Below are 8258 nucleotides of genomic sequence, written 5' to 3' on the forward strand. Positions count from 1 at the left end.
ACATTTTCACTGGCAGTCCATGATGATTAGTTTTTTTTTCTTCCTCAACTGTGCCTCCTGGTTTCCTAGCTTCTTTCAAGACTCAACTATAAATCCATCTTCTGCCAAAGCCTTTCTTGATCTCTCTTAATGCTAATACCTGCCCTCTTAAGATTATCTCGTTTGTCCGGTTATCTATCTTGTTTGTACATGGTCTATATGCTGTTTCCCCCAATAAAGTGTGATCTCCAGGGCAGCCAGGTGGCAAAGTGGATGATAGAGCACCAGCCCTGAAGTCAGGAGGACCTGAGTTCAAATCCAGCCTCAGACACTTAACACTTCCTAGCTGTGTGACCTTGGCAAGTCACTTAACCCCAATTGCCTCAGCAAAAACAAACAAATAATTAAGGAAAGGGACTGTTTCTGTCTTTCTCTGTATCCTCAGCACAATGTCTTATAAAGTAAGTCCTTAATAAATGCTCAACAACTTGACTATCTTCAATTACCTTTCAGCACTAGCATTTACTAAGGCATTTGGTACAAAATATTACTTTCAAACTAGTGACAATCTCTCTTTGTACATAAGATCCCTAGAGAAAGTGAACCAAAAAAAATTTATCACAACATGATAATGAGGGACATATGTAGAGCATGCATGGAGCAACAAAAGAGCTGTGTACCCTAGATTTCCTTTTACCCTCATAAGAGGTCTCATGACATCGCTTTAGAGCCTAGTAGCAGGGGTCCTCAAACTTTTTAAATAGGGGGCCAGTTCACTGTCCCTCAGACTGTTGGAGGGCCGGACTATAGTAAAAGCAAAAACTTTGTTTTGTGGGCCTGTAAATAAAGAAACTTCATAGCCCTGGGTGAGGGGGATAAATGTCCTCAGCTGTTGCATCTGGCCCACGGGCCTTAGTTTGAGGACCCCTGTAGTAGAGGCTCAAGAGTTCCTGATCACTTTTAGAATAAAATACAAACTAATCTGGTTGACATTTAAAGCATTTCCCACTCTGTTTCCAGACTCATTTTATATTATTGCCCTTCAAAAGTGGTCTACACTTTGGCCAATTTGAACTTAGCATTTCATCTGGTGCTTCAATGCCTTTTCTCAGGCTGTTCAGGATACCTGTAATTGTTCAGAATACCCCCATCCCATCCTCCAAATCCTTATCTTTTTTCAAAGTTCAACTACGGGACTCCCTCTTAGTGGAATTTTTTTCTAAAGTCTCTAGCTCCTGAAATTATCTTGTAACTACTTTTGTATAAATGTTTTATTTCACCGGGATAATGTAAGCTCCTTGATAACAGAACCTGTTTTTCATTTTTGTCTTTGTATTTCCTGCTTCTAATACAGTGCTTCAAAACAGGCATTTAATCAATGCTACTTGAATTGAACTGAATTTGCCAGGGAACTAAATTAATCAGTGCAGAAGACTGTCATAGATAATCTCTCCTCTCAATTATAGCTCACTCAAGTCATAAAATAAGGTACTAAAAGGGGACATGACATTTATATACATTCCCTAATATTCTTTCTAGAGGAGGGAATCTTTATTGTCCACACCTTTCTTACAGTACAGTCTGCTAATAAGAGCTAATGTAGATAACAATGATGAACCATTTGGTATTGGTCAATGCACATTTATTAAGCCCCTACTAGGTCCCAGATACTGTGATAAGCCTGTCCTGAAGGAACTTTCAATCTAATAAATATCTGATACAAATATTCACACTGGACATGTAGGAACTTCAGAGAATTCCAGAAGAGAACTAATTTCTCCTGATACGACCTTTCTTACAGAAATAAAACTGTCTCTGAGAAAATACTGCCCACAGTGGGATACACTATGATAGTTTGCAAAATGAGAGGATTCAGAGCTGAAAGGAACCTCAGAGATCATCTGATCTGCGTATACAAAGGAGTGACATTTATTTTTCAGAACCAGCTATGCCCAAGTAGGATTCCAACATTAGAATCTCTGATCTAATACATCAATAGGTGCACAACAAATTGTACTTCAGAACTTAGCCTTTCTCAAAGGACTCAATCAATAACAGACAATTATAGGTACTGATTCAGATCTCTCTCCTGCATGAAATAACTTCAAATCACAGAAAATGAAGTTCCTTTCTTAATTTTCTTTGCCCCAGAAAAGGAAAAGCTGACCAATCCATGCCTAAGGAGATGTCACACCCAGATAGGCCGAGTTTTCAAAGTAGGAAAGTCAGCAACTCAGATGTTCTTAAATCTAAAAGGAATAAGTGGCAGAATATAGGAAACTTGACTCAGCCTCTCTTATTTTGAGGGAAAAAAAGCAGAATTTTAATCAAATATTAACTTCCTTCAAAGAAATGGTTATAACATTTTTGCCTTCCAGAAAAGTCTAGAAACATGAAGAAAAGGAAAATCTTTATTAAAACATGTATATCATAGTTACTCCTATTATTCAATTCAAGTCAGACAGGTAGAAAGGACAAGAATATTATAAATGTACAGTTCCATCAGTATCTATGAAAAACAATCAGACATATGACTACAAGGCATATAGTTGGTTCCCCTAAAACACTGATTTTAGGGCAAAAGAAATGTACATAAGCTTTCAGACCTCAAAGATTCTATAAATTTGAGTCAGTTTTAAGACTAAGTTAACCAACATACCACACCCAGTCAGAGTCAATGAGGCAACTTTCCTAGGAGTCTGGTCTAAAAATAAATCTAGACTGTCAAGTGTTCTCAAGAAATTCTATGTGCATTGATTGGAATGTGATGCTAATTAGCAGACTTTTGTTAGTAATTTGAAGGGAAAAAAAAAAAACAAACTTCAGATAGCTGTGATTGGTCAAAGCCAATAACAAAAGAATCCACACCTCACTAGATATCTGAATCCACACAGATCAGATCCTAGAAACAGAATTAGGAGAAAAAAACAAACAGAACTTCTCTTAAATGAAAACACTATAAATTATTCAATTAAGCATGCCAGAAAATGTTGAAACAGAATGGTTCTAAAACACTGCAATATTAAAAATGAAATATTTTTATCATTAAGAAATTTTAACTCAGCCCAAATATGACTATCCTACAAGAGTTCTATAGCAATTTTCACATAAACACATAATTAGCTATTGTGATCTTACAAATATAAAGACCAACATATTTGGAATCTACTTACTCGAGTTGGGTGAAAAGTTCACTACCCTCCAAATTTGAACAGTATAAACCCAAACTCCAACCTTCCAAATACATTGTAGCACAGTGTTTATCTAAAGACATTCACTTTGAAGATTTTTCATTCCTATGAGCAGAACTTTTCTAAGTCTACTTAAGGCATTTTAAGATTTAAGCTTCTCAATTATACCCTTTCCACACACTTCCATTGACTGACAATTTAATCCACCATCTTTCAATAACAATCATTAGGATAAGAATTTTAAGTCAACACCAAGGCAGAATATACTATTTAACTAAAAACCTATTCTGGAGATATAGAAATGGTCTAAATGTTAAACAAAATATATCTTCTCATGCAACTTTTTCTGCCATTAAATGACAAATTACTAAAATAAAACATGTTATAAGACCAAAATCTTACATAATCATAAAGTTGCTATAACAGCATAAAAATTAAGTCAGAATATTTGCAGAAGTAGCTTGTAATATTAAGGAGAGAGAATAGAGATGAAAAAAAATTGAACTTATGATTATATGATTATATTTCATAAAAAGTAAAACTGACCTGAATTGAATTGTTTACTAAGCAATTACTATGTCGATACTGACTTAGGAGTTATGGGGTATAAAAAGATTAATAAAATCTTGCCTTCAAGAAACAAGATTCCACAAAGCTTTCAGATGCAAAGCAATTTAAAACACACACAAACACACACACACACACCTTAAGAAAAGGCAAATGACATTTAACTTTGAGTGAAAGTTCAATTTTTTTACCCTATTATATAATACTCCAAATTTCATACTGCATGTTTTAAACTACAAAAGCAAACAACTTGTGATAATTCTAATGAGTCTGAGGTTTCAATTCTGAACACAAATATTATTTTCTCCTCCTCTATTTTGATTATTCCAGTGACCCAATCACCCTCCTTCTAACCTTTTGTTCTATAGTGAACTTTTTCAGGTGAATTTCACAGAGATCTTATAACTTTAAATGTTATGAAGAAAAAATGCTTAAGAGTTACTGAAACACAAAATACTTGGTTCCTGGAAAAAACAAACACATCTCTGCTAATTTACACAAGACAAACCCTGGCTACCTAATTAGAAAAGTTCTAAACTACAACAGTAACAAGTTTATTTTAGCAAAGTGTTAGGTCAAATAAATCAACTGTTTCCATTTAAAAACGACCAGACTAGCATTCATAAGATACTAAATATCAGACTTTGGCTTAAATGCATATGCACTACATACCATACCAAGCACGACATAATAGAAATTACTATTTGAAGGCAGCTAGGTGGCACAGTGAATAGAAATTACTATAACTATCATAAAGGAATATTGTCACCACAGTAAGAGCGTATTAGTGCTGTTCTAACAAATTTGCTAGTAAATATGAACTTTGTGTTTAAAAATGATTATAAACAGAAAGTGAATGCATTTCAAAGTAAGAAAAAAATTCAATTTTTTCTCTCAGTCTTTGATACCTCCATGATGTGATATTACACTATGCACACCAATTTGCATTTGACACAGGTTTATTCCATTAGGCTATTGTTACCATTGCTGAGTGTGTTTGGAGTTGGCAGAGTTAACAGTCTTTTTTTCAAGCTACCTACCAATCTATCCTCAGATTGCTCTTTGCATCCTTAGATGCTGCCCAACAGTTTCCAACATATACTACCACACGACTAGAATACTAAAAAATTAGTCCAAACTAAATTTTACAATTCAGCAATTTGCTTTCAAGGCTAACTATAAAAAGCAAGGGCACAGGAGAATGTTATTCATTACTTCCTAAGTACGAAACACACAACATGAAATTCCACGCAACCAAGTAACAAGAAAGAAACAAGTAATACTATTTTCATTTGATACTTAAAAGTTTACAAATTTCAGCATCAGGAGGACAAAAGAAACCTGGTTCTCAAATAGAAAAGATAATCAATGTTCATTTAAAGAGAGCACTAAGTGAACTAATTTCCACAGGACATCAGTCTATGTTTAACATATGCTGGACTGCCGTGTGCCCTATGCAGCTGGTCATACCCCCAAGAGACTGACCGGGTCCTGCTAATAGTATTTCCACAAAAGGAAACTGACCAAGTGAGGTATGAAATTAAATGGGGACAAAAGGAGAAAAAAATCTCGCCATGAAAAACGAAGACCTTAACAGCCGCTCGAGGACCAACATTCCTGAAACCTTTTTCTGCCAATGTCCTTCGGCATCTCACTGGGTTCCTAGAGCCTTTAAGCTTTAGCGAATGGATTTCTTATAACACCCCGTCGCTTCAGAATTGAATTTACTTACTTTTACATCCCCGCAAAAGTCTGCCCCAGTTCCTTTCTCCAAAACTACCCTCCCCCAATCCGGTTTCACCAGGCAAAAAGCATCCTCTTCAGCGCCAAAGAACCAAGTCGGGCTCCCTTAGCCCTGCCACTTGCCAGGCAGTATGCACCCAAGGAGAGCTCGCCGTCTTCCTCCTCCTCCCAATGGCCACAAAAAATTGGGCGAGAGGCGGGGACAGCGGGGATGAACCGGAGCCTCCTCGGCCCTAGGGGAGCCTGCATCGGGGCTTCCCCCAAATTGGGGCTGCCAAGCTGGGGGGCTCGCACAGGCCGCTTGCCCCACCCTCTACTCTCCTCTACAAGGAGGGGCTCGCGCTCCTCGGCCTCGGGGGTCCCTTCTAAGCTCCAGCTCTAGGACGGCCTCCCTGCCCATCCTCCCCCGCCTCACTTTCCTCATCTGTACCGGGATGGACTGGGAGGAGGGATCTCTTGCAGCTCTAGATCTACGACCTCTCCTCAGTTTCCTCATCTGTACGTAGGGGGAGGGGGGGGGGCGGGGAATGTCTCCTGCAGCTCTAGACCTACGACCCCCGTCAGTTTCCTCATCTGTACAAAGGGGGGGAGGGGGATGTCTCCTGCAGCTCTAGACCTACGACCTCCCCTCAGTTTCCTCATCTGTACAAAGGGGGATATCTCTAGCAGCTCTAGACCTACGACCCCCGTCAGTTTCCTCATCTGTACAAAGGGGGGATGTCTCCTGCAGCTCTAGGTCTACGACCCCCTCAGTTTCCTCGTCTGTACAAAGGGGAATGTCTCCTGCAGCTCTAGACCTACGACCCCCGTCAGTTTCCTCATCTGTACAAAGGGGGATATCTCTAGCAGCTCTAGATCTACGACCCCCTCAGTTTCCTCGTCTGTACAAAGGGGGATGTCTCCTGCAGCTCTAGACCTACGACCCCCGTCAGTTTCCTCATCTGTACAAAGGGGGGATGTCTCCTGCAGCTCTAGGTCTACGACCCCCTCAGTTTCCTCGTCTGTACAAAGGGGGATGTCTCCTGCAGCTTTAGATCTACGACCCCCGTCAGTTTCCTCATCTGTACAAAGGGGATGTCTCCTGCAGCTCTAGATCTACGACCCCCTCAGTTTCCTCATCTGTACAAAGGGGATGTCTCCTGCAGCTCTAGATCTACGACCCCCGTCAGTTTCCTCATCTGTACAAAGAGGGGGGATGTCTCCTGCAGCTCTAGACCTACGACCTCCCCTCAGTTTCCTCATCTGTACGTAGGGGAGGATGTCTCCTGCAGCTCCAGACCTACGACCCCCTCAGTTTCCTCGTCTGCACAAAAAGGAGGTGGGGAGGAATGTCTCCTGCAGCTCTAGACGCCCGTCAGTTTCCTCATCTGTACGAAGGGGGATGTCTCCTGCAGCTCTAGATCTACGACCTCCCCTCCACTTCAGTTTCCTCATCTGTACAAAAGAGGGCTGAGGGTGGTCTCTCGCAGCTTTATATCTTCGACTCTTTCCCGGCCTCAGTTTCCTCGCCGTACCTGGAGGGGCGCGGGCCCTTTCTAGTGCCCCCGGCCCAGACTCCCTCAGCCCCCGCTCCCCCGCCGGGCCGCGGCCTCCCCGGGCCCGAGGCCCCACGCTCGCCTGCCGGGCTGAGCCGGCTCGGTCGCCTACCTGCGAGGCCGGTGCGCGCCGCGTGCGTCCCGGCCCGGCCCGTCCCGAGCGTGCCCGCAGCCCGGGCCGAGGCGGCGGCGGCGCGTCGTCAGCGCCCAGGCCCGATTAGCGGCGGCGCGTCCCCAACCCGGGGGAGGGGGCCCCCGGAGGCCCCCGCATCGTCCCCGGGCAGGGGCCCGCCCGCCGGCCGCCGCGGAGTCGAGGGCCCGAGCCGCCCGCCGCCGCCGTGCCGCCCGGCCGAGCCCGTAGAAGGGCGCTCCCTGGCCGCCGCGGTGCTCGCGCTCGCGCTCCCGCTCCGGCCCCGCTCGCTCCCTCACTGCAGGCGGCGGCTCGCTGCCTCCATCTAAAATGGCGGCCCCAGAGTCCGCGACGAGGAGGTTCGGCGCTCCTCGGCCTAACCTGCGGCGCCTCCCCCGCGCCTCCCCCACCTACCGCGGCCCCCGCCGCCGCCGCCGCCGCCGCTGCCACGGCCTAGGCGCCCATTCATCGGCTCCGGTATCGTTCCCTCTTCCCTGGCTCAGGCCCCGCCTCAGGGGCGGGGTCTCCGCGCGGCTGCAGCCGCCATTTTGGACTACGGGTGAGCTAGTGAGGGGGCGGACAGGCGGGCTGCAGGAATTGAAGCCCAGGGCAGGGGCCTGGCGGCCGGGCGGGACCTGCGGGAGAGCTGAGCCCCCCAGCTCCCGCGGAATCCGGCGGCACGGGGATCGGGGGGGGGCCTAAAGGAGAAGAGCGACCCTCACCACGGCCACGGCCTCCCCTAAGAGAGGCCGGAGCTGTCCCCCCGGGGCTCTTCTCATCTCTGAGGAAACTAAGGCCCAGGTCATTCTTAAGTCCGGTGCCTGTTAGGGGCCGGGCTCCGTGACACGAGAAAGGCAAAGACTGGGCACGGAGGGCTGTGGCAGTGACAGGCATCGGTCCGGGCCGAGCAGCACTGGGGGCACCTGGAAGCCTCCCACTGCGTGTCCCGGCCCTCGCCGCCACGGGAAGCCTCCCACTGCGTGTCCCGGCCCTCGCCGCCACGGGAAGCCTCCCACTGCGTGTCCCGGCCCTCGCCGCCACGGGAAGCCTCCCACTGCGTGCCCGGCCGGAGCGCTGGATGCTGGGCGCTGGCGGCGGCTCCTCTCCCGGAGG

The 8258-nt window shown here is 45.5% G+C and overlaps 1 protein-coding gene across 3 annotated transcripts in view; it reads right to left on the minus strand.

Annotated features, from left to right (window-relative positions):
- Positions 1–7527, minus strand: part of RAF1 (Raf-1 proto-oncogene, serine/threonine kinase) — a 74104-nt gene extending 66577 nt beyond the window's left edge. Inside the window, exon 1 of one of the 3 annotated variants that reach the window (XM_031955398.1) lies at positions 7128–7527. The gene's annotated coding sequence lies outside the window, so the exon portion shown is untranslated. Of the gene's footprint in view, positions 1–5469; positions 6239–7127 lie in introns of those variants that run through there. The other 2 variants (XM_003762447.4, XM_031955406.1) reach the window with 2 other exon arrangements.
- Between the last annotated feature and the right edge of the window lie 731 nt (positions 7528–8258).

This window comes from Sarcophilus harrisii, chromosome 1 (genome assembly GCF_902635505.1).
Source record: "Sarcophilus harrisii chromosome 1, mSarHar1.11, whole genome shotgun sequence".
Classification (NCBI taxonomy): domain Eukaryota; kingdom Metazoa; phylum Chordata; class Mammalia; order Dasyuromorphia; family Dasyuridae; genus Sarcophilus; species Sarcophilus harrisii.